Source organism: Rissa tridactyla, chromosome 21 (assembly GCF_028500815.1).
Source record: "Rissa tridactyla isolate bRisTri1 chromosome 21, bRisTri1.patW.cur.20221130, whole genome shotgun sequence".
Classification (NCBI taxonomy): Eukaryota; Metazoa; Chordata; class Aves; order Charadriiformes; family Laridae; genus Rissa; species Rissa tridactyla.
In genome coordinates this window covers 5,543,397-5,568,850 of record NC_071486.1, presented here as the reverse complement: position 1 = coordinate 5,568,850, position 25,454 = coordinate 5,543,397, and the positions used below count along the sequence as shown (strand labels likewise).

Below are 25,454 nucleotides of genomic sequence, written 5' to 3'. Positions count from 1 at the left end.
ACGAGCTTTGCTGCTGCTCTCCGCGCTCCAGATCTGCCGGGGCAGAGTTGCTTGAGAATTGCGCTAAAATTTCGGTTTAAGGGTAGGCGCCTGGCGTGGCTTGTCGTGCTGTGACGTGCTCACACACACACCCCCCCCCAATGAAATTTTGCTCACTGCAGTTTAGCTTAGAGGCTACAGAAATTCTGCTTCTCTCTAATGACAAGAGATAGGTGTTGGCCCCGCAGCCCAGCAGAGCTCGGTGCCGGACCCACCGCCCCGCTGGAGGGGGGTCATGGCCTCGGACTTCAGTGCGCCAAGGTTTCTGCATGACTTCTTTGAAACCGCAGCAGAAGTAGCCCAGGGTATATTATATATACAGCAATGCTGCTATCTGCTGGCTGTGCTCTGCTAAAACATGGACTGCTTCGCTCCAGGGGGAAGCTGGGTGGTGGTGCCCAGGCAGAAGCTGCACCTGAAGAAGACCCTGCTCCATCACCGTCCCCCGCTGCACCCCGGGGCGCTGGCAACGCAGCCACGGGGCCAACAAATTAACAATAGGAGATTACAAAAGAAGTGATACATACAGTGGGCTTTGAAGCTCATGTGCAAGGAATGGGGGACATCGAAAATGGAATTTCCAAACTGAGTATTTCCCATCTGCTTGTTCCATGCCTGATCCCGCAAACCTCGTGTGGGAGGTCTGCGATGTCTGCGGCACCATCTGCTGCCAGGCCAGCCGGGCTTTTCCATCCATCCCAGCGCAGGGACCGCGGAAACTCGGGCAGGATTTGCGAATGCGCCGCGTTACACTTCAGGTGTTGCTGGAGAAGCGGCGCTGGCGGAGCCAGGGCACACCCAGTGCCCTTGCACCGGTTGGGGACCAGCGCAGCACCAGTTCTGGGCCAGCCAAAAGCTCAGTCATCATTGTGTGGCCGTAAAGACGTCTCCCAGCATTGCTAAAGGATGATATTCAAGCTTTTTTTCTTTTTCTCTCCTTTTCTAACCATAGAAAAGAGACTGGCGTCACGTAACGCCCGTGTGTCTCGGCTGTCTGCACCGACGCGATGTTTCTGCCTTTGCTTTCAAGGTAAAGGGAACAGCATCTGTGTGGGGCTCTTCCATCCCTCAGAAAAAAAATTATATTTACAACTGTTTGCATTACAGGCACTTTGCAGGTGTTTTAATTCTAAGTCTTTAATCTTAGCCTTCAGATCCATTTAATTTGCCGGTGTTTTGATTTGTAGTAACAGGCGTAAATGAGATTATCTATCCCCTGAGATAAACTGTCAAAGGCAAACGCTGAAGAACTGGGCTCTAAAAACATTTTAATACGCTGGTGTTGCAAACCCAGAGATGGAGCCATAGATGAAGGTAGTTTCCTGCGAGCCAGGACGCTGGTCAAACGCAACACCCTGAGCGAGAAGGCCCTTTGGGTGCTGCACGGAGCCGCGCGCAGGCTCCCTCCTCTCGCCATTGCTTAAGGTCCCATGAGGACCTTCAAGTTTTCATTTTTTTAACCTTAAAAAAACCCAGGTGGGCCAAGACCGGGTAAGGCTGGGACACTGTTTCTGGGGCAGAGGGTTGGTTTGGAGGCGATGGCATCCAGTCAGATGGAGTCAGACGTGGGAATTGCGCTGCGTTATGATTTTCCTATTGAAAACTGTTCATGTTTTTCTTCTGGAGAAAAAAAAAACAAAACAAAACACAAAACACAACAATTTTGAACAGTTTTTCTGTTAGTTTTCTAATGGAAAGTTATTTGTTTGGGGGGGAAAAGGAGTCTAGTTCCAGTTTCTCACTCTAACTGTATAAATAAAGGCCTGAAACCAGTTGTGTCTCTTTTTGTCTCGCGTAAGGCACAGAAGATGCCCCAAGGGCCTCTACCAGAAAGTTCATTTTCGGGTATGTATTTTTTTTTTTATTCCTGTAAATTAAACAATACATTATGCTACCAACTCTTGGCTATTTATTTGCTATTTCTGGTACTTTTACTTGAGATTTTTTTTTTTCTTCATTTTTTTTTAATCTTTGTGTTTGCATCTTCCTTCTTTCCTTATCTTCTGCCTGCCCCAGAGGCTTACTGCTGCTTTGGCAACATGCTAACGTGTTTAGGAACGATAAGACGTCTAATTAATAGTTTAATTAGCAGTACAAGGTCTTAATAGCTTATTAAAGGAAATACATTCAGAAAATTCTTTTCCTTTTCTTGCGTTGGTACAATATAATTTACCAGCAGTTTTGAATGGCGTTCAGACTTTTAGTAAGGAAAGTGGCGCTGGATTCGTGATTTCACGGGGGATTTTGCACCACTAATACTATTATTTTTGTTGTTGTTGTTGTTTAAAAACAATTTAATTACCAAAAGCAATTGCGAAGGAACAATGTGACGGGGGTGTGGAGGCAAGAGGCTGAAAGCGGAGTGAAGTCCAACCACCGTCTCTCCTTCTGCACAGAAACAAGCCCTGGGGAAGGGAAACTTGCTCTTTACAGGGCTGAAATGTCAGGTTGTGCCAGAGCCGCCGTCAGGCTGCGATCCCCCACGCTCCTTTTCCGCTCATGTTTGTTAAAACTGATTATTTTTATATGAAGGCATCCTTGACAGAGTGACGACCACCTCTAAACCCTCTGGATCCCTCCTGCTCGGCGTTAAATCCCGGCAGCGAGCGGAGCCGCCGGAGGGAAACCAAAGCGCGGGGCTGCAGCTCGGATTCCCCAGGCCGCCGTGTTTTTCCTCTGACCCACACAAAGATTTCTTTCTAAATTTATCGCAGCAGTTCATCGGCAGTCCCACTTAGTGGCAGATTACCAGGCCGGGCAGGCAGGGCCCATTTAAATGAGGGCAGGGGAGCCTGGAAAAGCCAAGCTGGGGCTACCGCAGGCGGCGAGGGGGCAAGCGGGGCTCCCAGCAGCCTCCCTGCTCCGGAGGAGCCTTCCCCCGAGCTGGCTGCGGTGGGAATGCCGCACCGAGATGGCAGCCTCCCAGCTCCTGGCTGGGTCCAGGGAGGTTTTTGCCGGTCCCTGGAGGCCCCCCCTCCCCCGCCCCCCCGCTCCCCGGTGCTGGCACCGCTGGGGAATTTCCACTGGGCTGCGGAAGGAGCCTCTGCGCCGGTGGCAGGGGCGAAGCAGCGCTTGGCTGCAGCGGGGCATGGCGGAGCGGGGGGCCATGCAGCATCCCCCCCCCTGCAGCTGGGCATCCCGAGACCCTCCGTATCCCCCCCCCCCCCCCCAACTCATACCTGCACATCCTGGACTCCTGCCCACCCGGGTCCGGATGCTTTTGCCCGCCCCCCCCCCCCCCGCAAGCTGTAGAAGCAGAGAGATGCTCTGTGCCCTGCGGACCCCCCGAGGCCGAGCGCACAGACGGGGGTCACCCCTCCTGCCGTGGGTGCGGGGTGGTGCCAGCTGCGCGCTCGGCACAGACGAAGCCCCAGAGCAGGGAGGATGCGCCGCGTTCGGAACCGCAGAGGGAAATCCCGCAGCTCCGAGGATGGCACGATTGAGAGACTGCTCGGGCAGCGCCATCGCCTTACGCGGCTGTCAGCAAATCACTTCATCTGCGCTGTGCCGAGTTCCCCACGCGTTACACGGGGAACGATTATCCCCCTGCTCCCTAAGAGGGAGCGAGAGTAACACCCCCTGACGACCGGGGGGTACTGGAAGGTGGCCACGGAGATGCGCAGTGACACACGGAGCGGCTGCAGACCTGGAAGGAACACGCAGCATTTTAAAACCAACCTTTAGAGATTAATTTCTCCTCCTGCTGCCTTTTTTTTTTTGTTTTTTGTTTTTTTTTTTTTTTTAAACTGTAGAAAATCCCGAAATAGGTTTCTCTCTCCCGTGCAGGATTTTAAAAGATTTCTTTGCCGTCCTCTGCGGCCGGGACAGAAGAGGAAAATGCCGCCATGGGTCGGGGAAAGCACCTGGGGGGGAGCCCGGACTCCCCCCTTACCCAGGTCCCCCCCCCTCGGGGACACACGCCGCCTCCTGGGAGTTGTAGTCGGCGCGGGGTGACCTTGGCTCGGCCGGGGGGGGCCCCGCCGCATCACCGCCCCCGCTCCGCCCCGGGCCATGGCCGCCCCCCCGGGGATGCTGCGCGCCAGGCAGGTACCGCGGCGGGGGGGGGGCGGGGGGAGCGGAGCCCCGGGGCCGCGGGGACGGGCTCATCCCGTGGGCATCGCAGGAGCATCCCGGCCACATCCCAGCCGCATCCCGCGCACATCCCGGTCACATCCCTGCCGCTGCCCCCCCCCGGCCCTCCCCGCGGGGGGCGACGCGGGTGGCCACCCCCCGGGCGCTCCTCGCCCCCGGGTCCGGGCACGCAGCCGTGGGGAGAAGCGAGCCGGGGTCCAGCGGGCACCCGGGGCTGGGGGGGCACACGCTGAGGGGGGGGCTGAGAGCTTTGAATGGTCCCCCCGGGGCTGGTCTGCTTCCCCAGAGTGATGACGGTGCTTTAAAATAACAAAAATAATAACAATAATAACAATAACAATAATAATAATAATAATAATAATAATAGCAGCAACAGGCCCCCTCTCCCCAGACTGGCCTGCTTCCCCAGAGTGAAGATGCTTTATAATAACAGTAGTAGTAGTAGTAATAATAATAATAATAATAATAAATAATAATAATAATAATAATAGCAGCAGCCCCCTTCTCCCTGGACTGGCCTGCTTCCCCAGAATGAGGAGGATGTTTTAAAAAAAAAAAAAATCACCAATAAAAATAATATAATACTATAACAACAATAATAAAAATAATGAGAAGCAGCAGCTAATTCTGTTACACTTCAACAAAAAGGGTTCACACGGATAAAATCTTGGGCAACCGTGCCCAGGCTCACTCCTTCCTGGCGGCTAAGTGGGAATGTCTGTCCTAGGCCAAATGGGAAGAACGGGGGGAATTTAAGGGCTCCCTGGCTTATTTCTATTTTAACACAAGGCCGCGGGGGTTGAAAGTGGCCGCTTCACAGCTTCATGTTTTCTCTCTTTTTATATTTCGGGATGATTGCTCCATATAGCATTGTAACTTCCATGCGATAGCTTGTTATGTTCTTGCTCCTTCTTTTTTTTATTTCTCCTCTCATGGAATATATGATGCAGTTTCTGTTTGTGGACTGTTTTAATAGCGAGGTGGCTGAGACAAAGTTTACTCAATAAACTTGCCTTTCCCCTCGAGCAGCTTTAGCTTAGATAAACGGGCTTTAAAGTCCCGGTTTAGTGTGGGACTAGGACTGTTTACCATTCATCATTGTTAGTTAATTGCTATTTGGTTAAATATTTAGCTTGGATTGAGTTCTTTTGTGCGCTTTTCGTAAAAAATAATAAATAAAGGTGTGTTTAGTAATGCGGTAAAAGGCTTTCTAGAAGGCTTTTTAAAGACGTTCTGCAGTAGGGAAGCTCCATAGAGTTATTTCCTATATTCCCTGTGTAAATGTTCTTAGTCGTAGTTTGCTGAGGTGGTATTTGTAATTAGCCAGCCTAAAGCAGCGGGGACGCCTGTGTTCTGCAGCAGTGACCCACGCGTTATATAAACAAGGCTTTAATTTTGGAACCTTAATATCTAAGAGGCTAAAGTTTCTTTCGCTCAGGCATGTTTTCGTACGCTGCCCCTTTGACACAAAATACTTCTTCCCTACATTATGGGTTGCTACCGAAGTCTCCTGCGGCTGCGTTCATGGTCCATTTGCCGAGTGTTTGTACTTGGGATAATTCCCTTTGGTAGCATCGCTCCGGCCAACCGCAGCAGGGTTTTAAGAGCTGGCATCGCCCTGGCTGGCCCTTCTGAGCCCCACACTGGCCAGCTTGGAGATGAATGGGGAAGCCAAAAGGCATGAAAGGATGGATGGATGGATGGATGGATGGATGCCCAGAGAAGCAAAGGGAGAGGCCGGAGCAGTGCTGATCCTCTCCTGCTCTCTTCTGCAGAGAATTTCCCTTTGGCTTTTTCCTGCGGTCAGTGATCATTCCGCACATACTCAGTTTAGTGACACTAACACAGGGATCTCCTTGGAGGGGACAGAAGCTCAGCTCGTCACTTGCTGTCAGAGACAGACATAGAATCACAGAATGGTTCGGGTTGGAAGGGACCTTAAAGATCAGCTAGTTCCAAAGAGAGACATGGTTTCTCATCTGTTGTCCTGCTGTAGGTGTGTTACCAGCCTCGACTGCTCTCTTCTGAAGCCATTAAAGAAGTTAGAGCAACAGGAAGCAAACTGCATGAAAAGTGCTTTGGAGGAAGGCGTTACCGTGGACATGGAAGGTCGGGTGGCTTTTTTCCCCCATTAGAAGGCAGCAAGTCCTTCTCAAACAAACTGGTGCGGTCTTGATAACATGACTTCTGTCTCTCTTTCTTTGCGATGGTCCGAAGCTGTAGGGCATCTGCGTGTTGGGTTTAGTGGTTTCCATCACTGCCGCTCTCTCCGGTCACTAAACCTCCAGCATTGAAGCTCCCAGATACACCAGCCCTGGGCCACCCAGAGCAGCTCCCTTCCGATGCTAGGTACCTAAGCGTGACAGGCTTCCCCATCTTGTCCTCTCTGTGAAACAGATTTACAGAAGGCAGCTTTTGTTCTTCGTGCTGTAGGAATTACAGTAGTATTCTGGAAAAAAAATACCTGCCTTTAAAGTATGATACGGCATTTCCGTTAGAGCCCTATACTTGCTTACCTGGGTCCACTTCCATGTGGTGGCCCTTCCACAGCACACCAGTCAGCTGCCCGTTTTTGTAAAGCACTGAGAGAAGGGATGGTGTAGGCTTTGCAGCCTCTAAAAACGTTTTAATGGTGCGGTTTTCAGTGCTGGCTACACTGGGCTGCGAAATGAGTAGGAGCCGTGGTTAGATACAGGATAAAACCTCTCCCCTGGCACCCTACAGTTTCACAGCGACTGTGGGCCGTCCCGCTGCCTGCCCGGTACGGTCTGTCACTTCAACGGACCGATGCAAACGGAAGAATCGCCCTGCCCTGCCGGGACTGCGCCGCCGCCTCCTGCCAGGGACCTGCCTGCAGGGAGCACCCAGGGACGGAGCGTGTGGGCTCGGCAGGGCCCTGCGTCCTTCCCATGGCCTGCACCCAGCTCCCGGGAACTCCTCACCAACACCACAGCCATCACTGGATCACTGGAGTATGTTCAGTTACCGTTTTGTTTGGGATTTTTTTTTGTTTTTTTTTTTTTTTTTTTTTAGACCCATCACTTTGAACCTACAAACTCTGAATTTAATCAGAGTTAATTTTTTCCCCCGCCATTGCACATCACGAGATCCTTCCTCCACTCCTCACTCTTCTGCCATGGATGCGCCTCGCTGATTCTGTATCACCTCCAAACGTCGCCAGCTCACTACGTACCCGTTTCCCAGAGCATCTGCAAACACTCCTTTCATGGTACCAGCCTCTTCCCTCTCCAGATGAGAAAATCCCCCACAGGCAGAGGGTCACTATAGGCAACTTTCTTCCTCTTGACCACAATTAAACTAAATGCCATTGTATGAAAAATATTTTATAAAAATGGGCAGCACAGGACCTCCTGCTGCTGTGTAACGCGCTCAGTGGGAGGCTGTTTCCAGCTGTTATTTTATTCTCTCTTTTCAAGTGCTCCACGGCAGAATGAGACGAGCCCTGTCAGTGGTGATGCTGCCGGAGCTGGGGCTGGACCCGGCGTTTGTGTCCCATCCGCCCTGAGACACCTTCCTCCCGTTGCCAAGGAGCCGTGCCTGGACCGCTCCGGCATCCCCGCTCTTCCTCTGCCTCCTCCCCACCTCCCACTCGGCCTCCGCCACAGCGGCGTTAGAAACGCTGATCCTGCCACCACCTCGCTTTTGGGCGGGTTTTTTGGCAGTTTCAGGCAACTGGGCTGTGCACATGGACAATGCCGGTGGCGGGACTGTAGGTTGGGCTGTGACAAGCTGGGTGTTACTACCACGGGGTGACAGGCACCTCTGCAAGATGCCTCAGGTTGCCATGGTTACAGATGGAAAATAGGGCTACGGGTTAACTCAGGCCAGTGTCGCATGAAGCACAACATCCCACGTCATTTTGCACACACCTGGGACGGTGAGAGCCGGGGGGGACGGCCACCACGAAGCCCCGCGTCCCCACCCAGCCCCGAGCGGGTAGGTTAAACTTCCTGAAACTTCCCGAAACGTAATCAACTTGTGCAACAGCCTCAGGGATGGAACTGGGGTTGGGGGGAATCAGCCTCCGGCCAAACCCCAGCAGAGGAGCCCGGCTCAGCCTCGTCACCGGCTGTTTATTACTTATTGGTGCACCCCAAATTGTAAGGCCTTAGGGAAGCGCTGATTTTTTTTGAGTTTTCACGCTCTGAATATTTAAGGGGAATTCTCAGCCAGGCACGTGCCTCACCTCTAGGCTGCGGTTGCATCTCGGAGGCAAAGCGGGTGCCTTTGGCCGGACCGGAGGGCAGGAGCCAGCGACGCAGCCGCTGATGGAGCAGCCAGCGATGCAGCCATGCCACCGTCCCGGCAGTCCTGAGTGTCCCCAGGACGTCATCATCTTCAGGGCTTGGGGAAAAACCTCCCAAATGAAGCCTGGAGTGAAAAAAAAAAAGAAAAAAAGTTCCCAGGTATCAGTGAAGAGGAGGTAAAGGGCTTGCTGGAAACAGCACTCTTGTCTTTGGAAATGCCGCATCCCTCATTTTGATGGTCCAGCCCTAAGGAATGACAAGCGACAGCGTGGGAACGGCTCGAAAGAGCAGGGGCTTGTGCCCAGTGCAGTCAATGGGCAGTTAAATAGTGTTTACACTAGTCATCTCTTAATAATGTAGCTGATCTTCAGTGTGCTGTTCAAAATATATAGTTAAAGAAGTCCTAAAAGTTTGTACCTTCCTCACAATATATTCTTATTGCCTTGGCTTTTTTGGGAGGAACAGTATCAGAAGCTGGTTTAGAGGTTTAACACCATCCTTGCCTTTTCTGAGGTGCTGGCCCTTCCCGCAGCTGATCCTCAGGCTCCTGCCCCCGCAAGGCGTAAAGCCACACAGTCACGGCCCTGAGGAGGAGCTGGTTTGTGTGTTGTTTTTTTAAAAAAAAAAGGAGAATAGCTGGCAGGAACATGAGCAAAACTGAAAGTATTTTCATCTGTTTTGTTTTGTAATGTTTAACGTTTTGGTTTCTACTTTACGAATTCTACAAAGGAATCACTCAAAACAAAGGTCTCCCATTCTGGAAAGAGGGAAAAAAAAAATCTACAGTGCGACTAATGTGACTAATCAGAATTGGCTAGGTAAGAAAAAACCCCACAATATCTTGAAAAATGACAATATCTATTTTTTCTTAGGAAAAAAAAAATAGAAAAGCTCAACCTCTAATTGAGATTTATTTGCAAAATAATTCCACGCTGGGAAAAGTAATCAACTCATGCACAAAAATATTTTTTGAGATTCATTTTTGTTATTCGCTTGGATTTTAGAACTTAGTTGTGGTTTTCAAATGATTCTTGCTATGTAAATGCAAAACACCTGTCCTAAGTTTTAATCTGTTGTGTACCCTTGTTTTATGAAAGGCTGCAGAACAGAGCTGGCCAAAAAGACACAGTTTAAAAGAAATAATCTTGGCAGTTTGAGGAGAAAACAGCCGGGAAAGGAGTCTCTCTTTGCTCCCTCTTTTTCCCAAGTATTTTAAAAAGATAATAGTTTATAATGACTTATTTTTAGAACCGTCTAGAAGGCTCAGCTGAGGCCCGGAGGCTGGTGTGGCTCAGCGCTGTACGAGCAAAGACAGTTTATCCCCAGCCTAAATAACTGACAACCCCCGTTTCAGGGCTGAGACTGGGGGCAGAGCTAAACCTCTGCCGGCACTGAACCCGGCACCGAACCCGGCACCGAACCCAGCGCCGAACCCAGCACCGAACCCGGCACCAAACACGGCGCCAGACCTGGCACCAAACGCGGCACCAAACCCAGCACCGAACGTGACACCAAACGCGGCACCGAACCCGGCACCAAAACCGGCACTGAACCCAGCACCAAACCCAGCACCAAACCCATCACCAAAACCCGGCACCAAACCCATCACCAAAACCCATCACCAAACCCCAGCACCAAACCCCAGCACCAAACCCATCACCAAACCCCATCACCGAACCCTGCACTGAACCCTGCACTGAACCCAGCACCAAACCCGTCACCGAAACCCGCACCAAACGCATCACCAAACCCAGCACCGATCCTGGCACTGAACCCAGCACCAGCAGCAAAACGCCTCGGGTGGTGACGGGCTGGGTTTATCCCGCTGAGCTGCTGAAGCCACGGTGAGTATGATAATGGTCGGTAATAAAAATAAAAAGCATTTCAGGAATTTTTCCGATAAGCACAAATAATTCATAGCATCGAGTTTTAAATACCCGGGGAGCGTCCCGGCAGCCCACGCTGGATGCTGCGGCGGGCGCGGAGCTCGCCCTGTGTCTGGCAGCCCCCGGGCGCCCGTGGGTGCTGCTGGGGCGGCAGTGGGGACCGAGCCAGTCGGATGAATCACTGCACATTTCCCACCCTCTCCCCAGGGTTATAAAAGCAGGCACGGCCAGAGACGGGCATTTTGAGATGTGCCCGGTATCCAGAGGTGTCTCCAAGCCCGGCTGCAGCCCCTTGCTGTAGGTGCCCCCCCGCAAAACTGTGGGCAAAGCGGGGGTCTGCTCCCCCCGTGGGCTGCTGGAGGCACAGCCGTGCTAAGAAAGCTGCTTAGGAACAGCTAATCAATTCCCACCCCCCCCGTTAATTCATTTCCCAGTTGGAAAATATTGCTTTGTCATATTCAGGTTGGTGAAACTTTTAATGGGGGATTTTTTTTCCTGTCCCCAGGGTGTGACGGCGGGAGCTGGGAGGTGACGGCGGGACTGAGAGCTGGGATGGTGGGACAGGCAGAACCTCTGCTGCGCCGTCCGCCGGGACCCAGGAGCTGCGGGACTGGATAATGCGGGGTCCCAGCAGGGACGTGCAGGCGAATCTCTGGCCGCCCAGGTGAGCGCCCGTCAGCCCCCCGGTACCCGCTGCTCTGCAGCGCGTCTTTCTCATGTAATTAAAAATACAAAAAGCCCCAAATCCTGCCTTTCGCCTGGGAATCTCAAAGCACATAAAAGGAAATCTCTTCTGCTCAGCTGCAAGTGAAAATACTGTTTACTGAAGCGACAGCCCTGCTCAAAACCACCAAGGTGTTTTCCAGACAGACACCCTCCTCCTACCACTGCTCCCCTCCCCGAGGCGCCCACCGGGCCCTCAGTGTCCGTGTCCCGGGGGGGGGGGGACGACAGCCGACCCCCACCCTGCCCCCACCTCGCGCTGCAGCCCCGGGTGTGACGCTGCCCGATGGCTGTGTCCCGACATTCATTGTGACTGGTTTTATTTTTTTCTAAAACACACAAACAGGCTCAGTCAGAGACGTGAAACCAAATTCCTGCTGTTCCCCCTGTACTTGCGGGAGAGCTGCTCCTCTGCCGGGTAAATCGAAGATACTGAAAGAGTCCTCGATTAATTTTTCCTTTGTTTTACCGGCCAGAAGCTCTTTCGGTCGCTGGCTGTTTCTCACCGCAGCAGCAACGTGTGTGGACCGAGCTCCATCTCGAGCTGGGGGGGGCCCTGGTGCTTCACCTACCGACTACTGCTGCAGAAACGAGAAGAAAAACCATATAATTAACCCCTCATTTCTGATAGAACGAAGTTGTTATAGCTGAAGTGACACATTTTCTGGCTAAATATTTAAATTGGTAATTAATATACATCCTTTAGGGCGGGAAAACAGTTGTTTCCCATAGTTTCATAGGCTTTATGGGAGAAATAAACTACCGTAGTTTGGAAAGTGGAGGCTTAAATATGTTTATTTCATACTAAACATTGTGTAATTCTGCTTATGAGATACTAAGTCAGCTCCCTGTGTGGATGTTGTCCGGGAGGAAGTAAAACCAACAGGGATTTATGGCAGCTCCTAGGGGAGGCACCGCTCCAGGGTTTAACCGGCAGCTCTGGCGCAGGACGGCAGCTCAGGGAGGGCAGGAGGGTGGAGATGTTTTAAATCTTTCCCCAGCGAAGCAGGCGTTACCTGAAGCCCCGTTTTCCAGCGGTTTGGTCTGGTTTTGCTAACGGGGGAGAGCGGATTCCCAGGGCCAGGCGCTGCGTTGAGCCTGTGCCGATGCCCGGAGCCGGGCAGGCAGAGGCTGGCGAGGCAGGACGCTGCCATCGCTCCCGTCGCTCCATCATCGTCCCGTCGCTGCCGCTGGAGGACGGCGTGTCCCCGGGGTGACACACTAACGGGGGACAGGCCACCCCCGGCCCCTCCGCCGCCGCGACAGCACCGCTCCCCCACTCCGTTCCCAGCCGCTGCGTCCCCACGTGAAACGGGAAACCTTGAAAAAGCAGAAGTGTGGCTGTAATTAGGATTAATCTATTTTTAGCAAGCTGTCTGGTGCCCTGTCCGTGCTCCAGCTGAGATGTTTAATTCTATCTAGCTTGACTCTTTCTGCGGTTGCACCCAGGAATGGTAGAAAAATTTTGCTTTAAACCTTGAATTTGTTGCTTTTTTTGTTTTTGTTTTGGTTGGGTTATGGCAGAGTTTTCATTTTTTCCCCCCATGTAAAATAGCTGGAAGATCCAGCATTAAAGTAATCCAAAGGTTGCTGTATAAAAAAAGTTGTACAACTTTTACTATCATTATTATTCATTTTACTTGGCAGTTTGGAAACCCGGTCAGGGATGAGGAATGTGCCGTACCCGGAGCTGCACAAACAGCCCGGAAGGAAAAGTGCCTCTTCCCAGCTATAGTGAGTAAAACCGTGTCGTGAGACCAATATGATTTTTGCTAAATAGCCTCAGGACAAGGTGCTAAAGCCCCCTCTGCCCAGCCGGCTGAGCGCCTCGGCACCTGCTGAGCCCGCGTTTAAATAGCTGCCGTTCCTATCTTTAACCTTTTGTAATGTGTTTATAAAGGGAACTTCAAGTAAGATTAGCAGTTAGGAAAACACCGTGAAACGCAGTCGGATGGAGATCAGTACATCCCTCCCTCCCACTGCCCCCCCCCTGCTTTCCCCCGGGAATGTTTGGCTTTTCCCAACACTGGTGCCCCCGTGAGCGTGGCTGGAGCTGGGGGAAGGATGGTCCCGGTGCCCCCCCAGCGCCGTGTCCCTCCCTGGGCAGGGGCTCGGGACCTTCAGGCAGCATAGGGGCATTAAGGCTCTTCGATGTTTTTCAGGTCTATTTGAAGTTTTTCAGGCCTATTTGATGTTCTGCTCGCGACAGCCACACTCTCCGAGGGGCGGGAAGCAGGAGGGTGGTCCCTGGTGCCTGGGACGATGCTCTCCTCAGGGACAAATGGGCTCCTCAGCATCATCCCCTTCTCTCCCAGAAAATCCCGCAGTGAGCCCAGGGGCCCCTTCTGCCTCACACCTAGGGGCAGGCTCTGTTTTTCTCTACACTCCGCCTGTCCCCATTGTACCCCCTCCCCGTGTATTTCGGTGACTCATGAAGCTTCGAAATGCTGAGGGTGGAGAAGGGCTATTTCTGTGCTCCTGCTGCCATCCCCACTTCCCTCCGGCTGCGCTGGCGGGGCACCCCAGAACGCACAGCACCCCCACCATGCACCGCATCCCAGAACACAGAGCATCCCAGAACGCACAGCACCCCCGCCACGCACCGCATCCCAGAACACACAGCATCCCAGAACGCACAGCACCCCCGCCACGCACCGCATCCCTGCCGCCTCTATTCTTAGCAGCTAATAGCTGAAGTAATGACTTTTGTCTCAGCGCTGTTGGCTCCTTAGGTTCAGAAGGGAGGAAACCTGCAGCTGGGGGAGCTCGGCTGTCCCCGGTCCCTCTCCCACAGTGGGGGGGTCCCGTCCCTGTGCCGCCCGGGGATGCCGTGGGACGGCCAGCAGAGCCCACAGAGCCAGCAGAAGCTGAGGACGCAAAATACCTTGGATCCGGCCGCAGCTCAGGGCAGCAGCTCCGCTTTGAAGCAGCTCAGATGCTAATGCGGTGCCAGCTCTTTGGAAAGGATCTCGGCGCTTCCAGCTGAGATTTTTCTTAGACTTCACAGGGTAAATTCCAGGTTTTCAAAGCAGGGGGGGCAGGTTTTCACCCGCAGGTTTCCATTTCCGTGCCTGCTTTATTGTGCGGGCTGGGTTTGCAGGAAGAATGTAAGTGTTTTATGCAGATGTGACTGCCCAGCACCGACACATCCCCAAGAGGTCTCAGGAAGGAACCCCCACCTCGGCCCTCCCAGTCCTTCCATCTCAACACCAGCTACTCCAGCCAGTTCCCTTGAGCCACCCCCCAAAGAAGACTGAGTAAAACCCAGCCCGATCTTTGTGCAGTCAGTTGTGCACACCCACTGTGCACAGAATCAACCTTAAAGCTGTTTCAGAAGGGTTTTTATTGTTATTTATATGCCTGCCTGTCCTTCCTCCTGTTGGTTGGGACCCCAGTGAGAATAACAGCGTGTGGACGCGCTGGGCTGGCAAAGAACTGGGAGTGCTGGCCATTCCTCTGGCGTTCACTAATGAAACTTGGCTGGAAAACAATAAACCTTTCGGAAAAAACCCTAAACCTAACTGTTTGTTGTGACTCTGTAACTTTTCCATTGTTGTCACAGCGGAACAAAACCTGATGCGCAGTACACCGTGTAGAATATCCCTTCATGGTCTTTGGGAACCGTTGTAGCAAATATTCCCATTTTGGAGCTGCAAGTCTCCAGTTTCCTGGAAATTGGCATGTCCCGGTGACAGGCAGGATGGCACTCTGAGACCGTGACTTGTCTGTTGTTGTCCATGTACGTGTGAAAATATAAGGAAGACTTCGAAGTCTTATTTCTGCTTTTCTTTGAAAAATGAAAGAAAGTATCTCCTTTAAATAATTTCCTATCGGTTTCCTCTAAAAGCCACACTGTTCTGGCAGCTTCTGGTTCAGACCACAGTTCAGTCCCACTAATTGCCTGGGGGCTTTCTGTGCAATAAGGACTATAATTAAGCAAGAGGCACAACTTGAGTAAAATCTGGGAGCAAGGAACTCCCGAATTTCCCTGTCAGCTTTGACCCTGATTCTGCATGCAATGTGGGTCAAATTATTTAATGTCTATTTAATTCAGCCTTCCCATATGCAGAATTATATTAATTTTAAATAAGCAAACATTAAAAACTTGCCAGTTTCCGTAAGTAACAACTAACTTTACTTCTTTATTTGCGGTCAATGTAGACAATTATTTTACCGTAACATAGAGTTAAGTAAGTTTTTTTTTTAAAGGATGATTTTGTATTACAGCATTCAGATTAAAAGAAAATTTTAAGAATTAACCACCCTCTGACTGGTGAGGGGAAACAGCCCTGGCAGATGGGCTACCGTGTTACTGTCCCTGCTGGAATCCCTTGAGCGGAGCTGGCTGGGAATTCTGTGCCGAAATAAGATTTTTGTTGGAAAACCTCACTTTGCTGAGGTTGTGAGTGTTTTGAAGAGTCAGCATTTGAAAAACGTGTACTATTTGGCTTTTTAAAGCAACTTCCAGGGCTTTGGCTGGTAAGCTGAAGCAGGCTGTGCTAAGCGTGATTACTGTTTGACACTCCCCTGCCCACCTCTGCCTGACTCCTTGCTCCTTCCGTGCCTCCCCAGGGTGACGCGCCGAGACGTCACTTACGTGGCTATTGAGGCCGAGGGGTTATAGATTTACAGCTGCTACGTCTCGGGCAGGAATTTGTTTGGCATAGTCCAGGCCTTCGGATTATTTTGATCTCAGCCTTTTAGTTAAACAGGAACATGCCCCGATTTTAACAATCGCTGTTTCCTGCAGCGGGAGGAAGGTGTGGCCCGTGGCAGTTGCACCGAAAGGCGAGCCAAGGCTTCCCCAGCAGGGAGCTGGAAGCGCGGGCAGCACCACCGGGGTTTCGTTCCTCACTAAAAAGACCAAGGGCCTTCCTCAGTGGATGGCTGAGGTTATTTTCTCCCCCACAATCCCAATAATGACGTGCAGGAGGGTTAGATTTGTGTAGCATCAGACCTCGTATGTTATTGCTGTTAAGGTCATTGTAGCACGAGAGCAGGAGACGGAGGTGCCAGAGAGCCGAGGATGCACCTTTCCATAGTTTGGCATGGAAGCAGTGGCAAGCCCACACTTCCTCTGCTCGCTGAGGAATTGCTCCCTCATCCTTCCATGATGCCGAGGGAAACTGCCAACTGACGGCAGAGTTGGCAGCGGCGGCTGGGGGCTCAATCCCGCACACCCTCCTGAAGAAATTTCTGTTTTTTCCCCCCTAACAACCAGCCTGAACCGTTCCACATCCAAGTCCCGATATCTTCTTACATTGCCTAGCACTATCAAAACTATTTTTCTTTTTAATCAACACATAAGCACCCATGGCACAGTGGTCGTCAGCCATTAGGTCCCCCCTCCCTCGGGAAGGGACACTTTGCTGCCATTTGCACGGTGAGACTGAGCTCCCTCCCTCCCACCGCGGCCGTGGATTATTTCCATTTACCAAGCTTTCTACTGAGGGACTTTGCTCCTTGTAGCCAGTTCTTATAAAACCAAAGTGCTGCCTCCTGCTTTCAGACACAGTTTGGAGGTAAAAAAAAAAGGAAAAAAAAGAGCCAGTAATAAAACATGTACATGGGCTCCAACTGAAACAGAAAAGCAGTCTAGATTTCTCTCATGGAATCACGGCCTCTATTTCCTTACTTCAGCTCACAGAAAATGCCAAAGTCTGCCCAACATTTAACTGACTCAACTGTGTAATAGGACGGGCCTCATTATTCAGTTCCGAGTACCGGAGCTTTCCAGTGTGCCGTGTTCCCTCACCTGCACACCTGAGTGTTTCCCAGTGCAGTGCGGCTTTCAGCCTTCCTGGGAGCCCAAGTGCCACCACAAAGTAAATACTTACAGTCAGGGGAAGGTAGAAATGTTCCACGGCTGGTCATTTTCAAATGAAAGTAAACCATAAAATAAATGCCGCCTTTCCTCTGAAAGCAAGCAAAAAGATATAATTTGAAATAAATCAAAGCTCCATTTTACTTTCTTAATATACCACAAGGCTGGCAAAATCACTGTGAGCTAAAAGCACCAGTCAACTCTCCCATTTTGGAGCCTCCGAGTCTTTTATCTTGCTACAGCGCTGTACGCAATTGTGTTCCGGGCTCTGCGGGGTCCCGCGGGTCCAGCGAGATGCCTCTGCCTCGTCCGGGGTGTTGTAAATCAGCTGCACGCTGACGGGAAAACGGGGAATGCGGAAAATCCGCCCTGACCCCGCGTGCTGGTGATAACTCAGGGTAACCGAAACCAGCCCAGGCGGCTTAACATCGCACCCGCCACTGGCCTACTTGGGCGAGCATCGCTGCTGGGTGACTCATTTAAGTAGCCGTAGCGCTCTTACAATTTTACCCTGGTTAACTGAAGCAGTTAATGCTTGCAGCTCTGGCCACAAAGCCTACGCGTAAGGCTCGAAGTCCCATGGGTTTGATTGCATAAGAAACCAAGTCTTGTGGCATTCAGTTGATCAAGCACTACTTCTTTTGGTCACACGGAGGTTTGATTTCCCCTTGCATCAGCTACAACAGACCTTTTACTTTTTTTCTACTGGTGTTCAATTCGCAAGGCTCATCCCCTCCACCCCGCTGTGCTGCTCCCCCAGGCCCTACCTCATAGGAACTTTTTTCTTTTTTTTTTTTTTTGGTGGTAGAATCATATCTGAGAAACCGGGAGCTTGCAATTCTTCTCATTTGTGTCTGTGCGTAACAGGTGTCATTTTCAGTGTAGTACAGACAAATCCCAAAATAGCTCAGGCTCTTCAGACGCTGCGAAGAGAGAAAAATAGTGGTTACTTCAGCTTTGGTTGTAGTGAAAAACCCAAAGCTCGCAGCCAGCTCTGAAGTCTGGAATTAAAATGGCAGATGTAGCTGTGTAGTAGTTGATCTCTCCCTTGATTTGGGGTTTTTCAAATGGACTGCTGGCGCTCTCGCTTGCTCTTTTGTATATGCAGACTGACGCACGGACTCCCTCACACAGTGCTGCCTCTCCATTAGCTTCTCTTTGATTCCCAGACGCTGTATCTACCACTCATCCTCCTCCACATTTTCTGGTTTTGAGGCTAGAAGATGGAGAGCGCTGCTGCCGGGTGCTGAAGCTGCCGAAGGCACCAGAGTCAGTGCGAGGGGTAGTTGTGGGGGCAGGGGCAGGGAGAGCGCGTCCGTCTGCAAAGTTTTTCTTGCCTGGTGATTCCTGCCGTGCTGAAATACATCGCTGTTTGTGGACTTTCTTTGACGGAGATTAGTGGATTCTGGTGACTCCAGGAATGCTGTTATTAGTTCCCCTGCCCACGCTGAGCATTGTGAATCTGTGTGTGTGATAACACTTATTAATCCTGTTCCGATTAAGAAGAGCCTATAGCTTTCTAGCTCTTTCAGTACCTTATTTTACACCATGCCTCTGCCCGGTGGATGAACCACATTCAGATCAATGTATTGCGTCTAGCACAGCAGGGTCCGTGGGTCCAGCAGCAGCCTCGTGCTTTTATGCCCAGAAGACCTGCGTTGGCTCACAGGAGCAGTTCCTTTTAAGTTGTTTTGTGCTTTAGGGTAACTGCCTGCTGAGCATTTGCAAGACGTGGGCCTAAAATATTTTATTTTAGGAAGTCAAGCAGTGGTTCCTGTCACCGAAACAGTTAATCAAAAAGCACTAACTCTCTACTGGAACGTGTCTGTGTGTGCGTGTGTGTGTTTTTGTTTTTTAGAGCCAAGAAGATTTGCTTTGGTTTTTTTAAAGCAGAAACCACCACAAAGTTGGCTGTGGTTTCAGCTGTGCTTGTTCGAGATTTGTATTGCTGACTACCAATCCTAAAAGAGTTAACCTAGTAAGTATGACTCAGAAGCAGAGAAGGAGATGCGAGGCTGAGAGCCTCGGAGGAAGCACAGAAAGAGAGGTGAGGAACATAATAATTACCAAAAAAAGGTGCAGAGTCCAGGAGCGACGTTCCCCTCGGTTTGCCTGGCCCTGGCACCGCTGGCACGGGCTCCCTGGAAAGCTGCAGTTCCGCTCTTATAACACAGGGAGCAGGCTGGAGAATTTAGAGCTGCGTCACAGAGCTCAGCGAGAGAGTGAGAGAGCAAGCTCCGTCGATAGGTCTACCAGCAACAGCCCTGCTGCAGCAAGAGGGGAGAGAGGCAGCAAGAGAGGCAGAGAGGGCTCCAGAGAGAGAAGTGACACCAACACCAGGGACTGGGCTCCTGCTACCATCCAGTCTCATTTAAAGATCGTATTCGGGCTCGGTTGGCGTAGGAGGCTTCGCCCATTGACGATGCTGGAGACCCGGCGCGCTTAATCCCGCGGGGAGGGAGAGTGGGCAGACACCGAAAGGGTTAACGGAAAGGAAATTTCTGGAACCTTCTATTCTGCGGCGCTACACAGTGAGCGGAGGGCTGAGGACTGCGCAGATGGTGCACGGGCAGAGCTCTTCGGTCCGGTTCGTCTTTCCCACGTACGTACCCTTTGATCAGGATGGGGCTTGAGCTGCATCTACGTATTTTAATTATTTGCAGGGCGCCCCTTTCCCCCGGCGTCCCTAAGTTCGGATCCCGAAGTGCCTGTATTATTATTTTGGCTGGGTATGATTGCTCTGTTCTGCGTCAGAGCTGTTTTCTCAATGGAACGACGGCACAGGTTGTACTAATGTCACTCTTGTCGGCATTGCTGTACTGCAGAGGAGGGTAGTAGTCGTGGGGGAGAGATGACAACTTTGCAAAGACTGCTGTTTTCGTGTTTTGTTTGGGCTTTTTATTCCCCTCTGTCTCTCTAGAGGCTGGCGTGTTGGCGAGGGTTTGGTGGAGGGGTTAACAGGCGCTCTGCGTTTCAGAGCTTGGAGGTTTGTCACTGCGTAGTTCGGAAAGTGGTAAACGGTGACGCAGTGATCATTGCAGGGCATGTCGGCCAGTTTTTAAAAGCACTGGGGACAGGTAGACGGCGCCTTCCAGACGCTTCCACACCAGCTGAAAGGGGTTAAGGATGAGTCGAGACGGGAAGCTAGCATTTAGGGATTAAATGTCATCATTTTGGCGTTGGAAAGTTGTTTACCTTGCTCTCTCCGTGTCTCCATGCTGGCAGCCGTCCAGCTCACATGTGATAGTCTTCCCTGTACTGCTGCATCATTAACTAAGTGGCGGAGCCGGCTCCCCATTGGCCGGGGAGGGCTCAGGGCCCAGAGGCGCCCTCCCATTGGCGGAGGAGGTGATGGCAGGTGAAAAGCCCTCCCGGATTGGCCGAGGGCTGGGTGTCAAATCTCGACGTTGATTTCACTTGCTTCAAAGTGCCGGCAGCTCCCTGCCCGCTCCCTGCCCATTCCCTTCCTGCTCCCTGCCCGCTCCCTGCCCATTCCCTTCCTGCTCCCTGCCTTCTCCGTGCCCGCTGCCTGCTCTCTGCTGGTTCCCTACCTTCTCCCTGCCTGCTCCTTGCCCACCGCCTTCTCCCTGCCTGTTCCCTGCCTTCTCCTTGCCTGCTGCGTGCCCTCTCCCTGCCCGCTGCCTGTTCCCTGCCCATTCTCTGCCTTCTCCCTGCCCGCTCTCTGCCCGCTCCCTACCTTCTCCCTGCCTGTTCCCTACCTTCTCCCTGCCTGTTCCCTGCCCACCCAGCTCCCAGCAGCAGGCAGGACAACGGCAGTTCCCCCCTGGGACCGGCGGGTGCCAGACCCCGCACCCCGGGTGCCGGGGAGGTTTCGTTTTGCCCTGCTGTCGTGAGGATGACGTGTCAGAGCTGCAAACCACGGGGAAGGGGAAAGGCCTGGCGTCTGGGGCTTTTCTCCTCGTTCCTTTGCTTTCCTGCTACTCCTTTGTAAGGCAGTTAAGTGTTAGCAGGGCTGTAAACTGCTCAGGGCAGGGATTGCACCTGGAAATTATGTCGTGGGAATGACTGAAGAAGCAAAAAAGACTCTTGCCCAAACTCAGCTTTTGTTTGCATAAGTGTGAGTTTGCCAGAGGCTCGGTGAGGGCTGAAGACAGTCCCAAGTGACAGGGCTGTAAAGGTTTGCAAAAGAAGTAACAGTGTTAGAAAGCAGGGACTGAAGGAGGATTGGGAAGGACTAGGTAAGGATGAATGGGAGACTGAGGGCAGAGGGCAGCTCCAGAGAGAGGATGAGGACATGAAGGGGAGAACATTTTTCTCTCTTAACCATTTACTATACTATTTTTTCACCTCTCTTCTTAAAGCGACCAGCAATGAAGATGGCAACTCTGCCTGGAAGTGCTGAGGACACAACCAGCTTTGAGCTTGGTCCTTCTGGCTGAGGAAGTCTCCTGATTATGCAGTGGAGCGGTAACTTTGCTTTCTCGTACAGCAGGGAACATTATTCCATAGCCTTTCATCATACCGAGGCTTAAACAAGTTTAAGGATATGGTAGCATAAGCATTTAATCGACATTACTCACTTGCTGACATCTCCGGCGTCAGGTCCGGTTGTTTAGCAACAACCGCTGGGCTCAGAACCGGCTCAGACGTACCGCGTCCGCCGTCTCCATCGCTTCGGCAACAGCCTGTCCTCTGACCGGCAGCCTGAGGGAGAGGGAGAGAGAAGGGCTGTGTTTACACACGTACACCCACCCCGACTGAATTTTGGTGGTTTGGTTACAAAGGGCGCACGCGCTGCGGTTTTATCCCCGACTCCATTCCTTTGCGCAGTGCCGTAGAGGGGAGGACGCCATTTCCAACGGCAGTGCGGTGGTAGGAACAGCGAGGGAAGCAGAAAAACAGGCAGTAGGTGCCACTCCCCACTTCTTTTCCTCTTTCCCATCTCCACCTTTCTTGCCTCCCCTCCTTTTCTCCCAGATTCCATAGGGAATTTCAGACTCTTACCGCAGTCGTCACAACCCCTCCTGACTCACTGAGCCTTCGCTGGCTGTAGCTGGCTCCCTTGGAGCATCCTTGCCTCCTGCAGCGCCAGTTCCGCAGAGCAGGGGAACAACAGGAATAGCAGCAACGATGGTGGTCCCTGCAGCAAGACGGACAGGCATAAATACACACACATATAGAACGGTCCAAGGCAGCCGCGGAGGTAATGCTTAGCTGAGGAGCGGGGCTAAGAAACGATGCTTGGTTGCGTGGAAGACGGGTGGGTTGAGTCTGTTTTACCGAGTGCTGTCTGAATGGAAAACCCTTTGCATTTCTCCCCATGGCAGTTGTGGGGCGGAGGACCCCATTAATTTGCAAAGCTAGTGCTTCCTAATGGCATTTCTCAGTCCTTTGGAAGAAGGTGCAAACGGCAGCCGGTTATACTTGCGCAGGCATATACGTACTTTTTGAGTATCTGTGTTCAGCATAGGGATGCATTTGTTTTTATTCCTTTCGCCACCATCTTTTTGCCACAGCGATAGTTTAATTGTGACTAAATGCAGGGAGGGTAAAGAGACAGAGATAAAAGAGGAGTTATTTCAATGTTAAACTTCAGCTGTAAATCTCATTACTTGGGAATTGAGGTTACTGTCAGCAGGTAAATCTGTGGGACTGGCAAGAAACAAGGCTAAGAAGGGGACACGGCATATTTCTGTAGGACAGTAGCGATTTTGCGCATAGGGCTGGTATTGGTACTGTATGTTAGCTGTACGTGGCTAACTGTTCCATAATGGTTTTCTGCGCATTGCCGCAAAAGGACTTGAGAAAGCTGCGATTTCTTCCTCCCTCTGACACTTGTGTGTGTGTGACATTGTGTAAGCTGATTCATTTTTCTGTATTCTGGTTTCCTTCCTTTGTAAAGTGGGCTTTATTATATCTCTCAGCCTTAGTGCGGCATTATGACGCAGCGTTCGTTAATGCGTTGGGTCTGTTGGCAAAATACGTGCAATTTGCTTGGGAGTTTTGACTGTTCAAGAATTGCAAAATTTGGTAAAGAAAGTTAAGGATTGCAAATGCTCACGACATAAATTTAAAAGCGTTACCATCTGATTCTTCTTTGATATCGAAGGAGGGCTCTCTGACTGACGAGACAGCCATGATCTCTTCCTGCACTTGTTTTGCCGATGGTCATGTTACATCTGTGACGCAGTCCGATTTTGCTGTTGGGTCCAGTCTGTGCTTTACGGAGTTGAGCTGATGAGGGCACAAGCTTGAATACGGTTAGAAACATTAATGTAATATTGATGTTAAAGGTCGCAACCATACCTGAAGCGGCAGGAATATCAGCATCCACCTATTTCACCACCCCCAAACGGCGAAGGAATTGGAATGAACACAGCAGCACCCCTAGCCATTTTGTTGCTCACAGAGTAGACTCTAAGCCTGCAGCGCTGCTGCTGCTGCTGCTGTTCATTTCCATGTCATACAAATACAGCGTTGGGCTCTGTGTCAGGAGCTTTACTGATGCTGTGAGAAGCTTAAAGTCTACAAGCAAATGTTTCTCTTTTCTTATTTGGGAAAATTGATTAAAATGTCCAAATGCTAAATATTCTACCGCCATTCCTTTTACAAATCACTTCCAGGCCTATCCAGAAAATTCACTGCTGCCATGTATTTTTTTTCTAGAGCTTGTTCACCATGTTTTCTTACAGTTTAATACGGGTGTGGCTGGGGAAGGGTAAGATTTTAGTTGGTTAAGTATCCGTATCGCTGCTGCTAATGGGCAGAGATGTAGGCAAGAGATATGAGCTGCCCATATCCTCTATGTATCTGTACGTAGATATAGGTAGTCCCACGCCTGGGTTGCGAAGATGCCCGTGTTCTGGAATGAGAAGGGAGTACTCCATTCTGTTCTCACCCACCCAAAAGTCTTGGTGCAAAGGCGGCAGTAGACACGGCCAACGCGGGAATCTCACAAAATGGTTTCAACGGCATTCAGAGATGGCAGTGCCGTTTATACTGGCACGGCTCCGAGAGAGGTACCGTGAGCCGCCTGCTGCAAGGTCATTCCCCTGACTCATTGTCAGCAACCAGTTGGTTCAGGAACTCCCAATCCACATTTCTTGCAAGACTGGCAGTGCTCGAGTCCTGAACCTGGGGAGGAGGCTCGAAAATTAATGCTACTGCAGTAGTGGGCCACTGAGTGCAAAAGCATAGATCCAAAAAAATTCTGCGTCTCAGAAGTGTTTTAAAATCCTTATCTATAATTTCTTTCTTGAGCTAAGTACAAAAACTTAGCACTAGTTCCCTCATCCCCTTTCCCCCAAGACTTCCTCTGGACTGCTGGGAATCGGGCAGGTATTTAAGAATTAGGCATCAACTAATATTGTGTTCCAGGAAAAAAAAAAATCTGTATATATTTGCATTTCTGTCCCTGTAGTCTTTATCAGGCGGACTCCACAGGCTGCTCTGAGTTCACCAGTGTCTGTCAAGCCAGCGTTGTCTCACGTGCTTTCAGTTTCAGGTACCTCAGCTCAATAGCTGTCTCGTCCCCTCCTGGGTTTCCACATTTTTCTCCAGTGTTCCTATTTGTCCATGTCACCAGTATTTTCAGTTGACTCAGGGCAACCAACCATGGCTGTGCTAGGGCTGGCTCTAGTCTCCCCAGCATCACAGGCAGAGTGGAGTGGTTAACGTCCTGAGGATCTTGAGCTAAATAGCTTATTTTGTCCCCGTCTTTGCAATAACGAAGCTCAATTTGAGGGAATGTTACCTGGCTCCTTTCAAACAGAGAGGAACATGGGGGCCAGTGCAGGACAAGCACGGATGCGAGCGGACCCTTCCTGCTCCCAGTTTTGCCAGCCCACCTCCCCAAGCCCTGGGGCCGCCTCCTGCCCTGACCGTGCTTAAAGTCAGCCTTAGCCTTCAGCATCATTATTCTCCAGCATCATTATTCTCTAGTTTTCAAAGGGAAAGAACCTGGCTGCTAATCCTGATGCCAGTGACGACTCTTCGCCTACAGGGAGGCATATGTGATAGCTTGTCTGCTAAAAACTGAGCCAACACAGTGTGATTCAGACCTTAAGCTTTCCAAGGAAGAGAGCTATTTCTGAGTTAAGCACATCTCTTCAGCTCCCCACACAAACACTCTTTATCCAGTGCAAATGGTGCATAGTAGGTGTCCAACAGCAGCCACTGGTTTTGTATTTGGATATACAGCTCAAATGCTTCTGAAACATTTGACGATGGCTCTCAAACATACAGTGGAGTTGCAGTGATAGACAGAATGATGGAACCAAACAGCTCACGTGCGCAGGGGACTCAGACGGAGTTTGGTCAGTGCTTTTCTCCACCTTTTTTGCCAGGTCCTTCTACTGCGGACAGTCTTAAGATACGGCAGGGTACTGAAGGCATGTTTCAAATGTGTGGTTTCAGGGCAGGTTATACTTCAGTAAACAGCTGGCAGTATTTGTTTCCTTATTCTCTTCACTGGCACAGGACATTCTTTTGTCTCTTGAACGACACAAAGAAAAATACGACTTCCCTTGACATTACCTGAGGTAGCTGGAACGGTGGCGTTGGGGGAACACCATGTTCCTGAACTGACTATACAAATCACAACAATCATCTCCCTGTGACTGCTTTCAAGACCTGCAATCAATACTTTATATTCTAAGGTGA

General features: G+C 51.0%; 1 protein-coding gene and 2 long non-coding RNA genes across 4 annotated transcripts in view; 2 read left to right on the top strand and 1 right to left on the bottom strand.

Annotated features, from left to right (window-relative positions):
* The first annotated feature begins 6,133 nt into the window (after positions 1–6,133).
* On the top strand, positions 6,134–8,388 carry LOC128900182 (uncharacterized). Its single transcript, XR_008463224.1, has 3 exons — positions 6,134–6,240; positions 6,349–6,480; positions 6,856–8,388. It is a non-coding gene; the product is annotated as an uncharacterized LOC128900182 (long non-coding RNA).
* A 1,714-nt stretch (positions 8,389–10,102) lies between these two features.
* Positions 10,103–12,955, top strand: LOC128900184 (uncharacterized). The gene is made up of 3 exons (XR_008463225.1): positions 10,103–10,243; positions 10,791–10,949; positions 12,656–12,955. It is a non-coding gene; the product is annotated as an uncharacterized LOC128900184 (long non-coding RNA).
* The window catches only part of LOC128900178 (membrane cofactor protein-like), a 35,357-nt gene continuing 20,129 nt past the window's right edge, over positions 10,227–25,454 (bottom strand). Inside the window, exons 11-18 of one of the 2 annotated variants that reach the window (XR_008463220.1) lie at positions 22,877–23,043; positions 22,238–22,326; positions 21,798–21,933; positions 21,374–21,497; positions 17,600–17,755; positions 13,893–16,924; positions 12,025–12,328; positions 10,227–11,589 (exon numbers count right to left, since the gene is read on the bottom strand). The gene's annotated coding sequence lies outside the window, so the exon portion shown is untranslated. The remainder of the gene's footprint in view (positions 11,590–12,024; positions 12,329–13,892; positions 16,925–17,599; positions 17,756–21,373; positions 21,498–21,797; positions 21,934–22,237; positions 22,327–22,876; positions 23,044–25,454) is intronic. The other variant, XR_008463222.1, reaches the window with a different exon arrangement.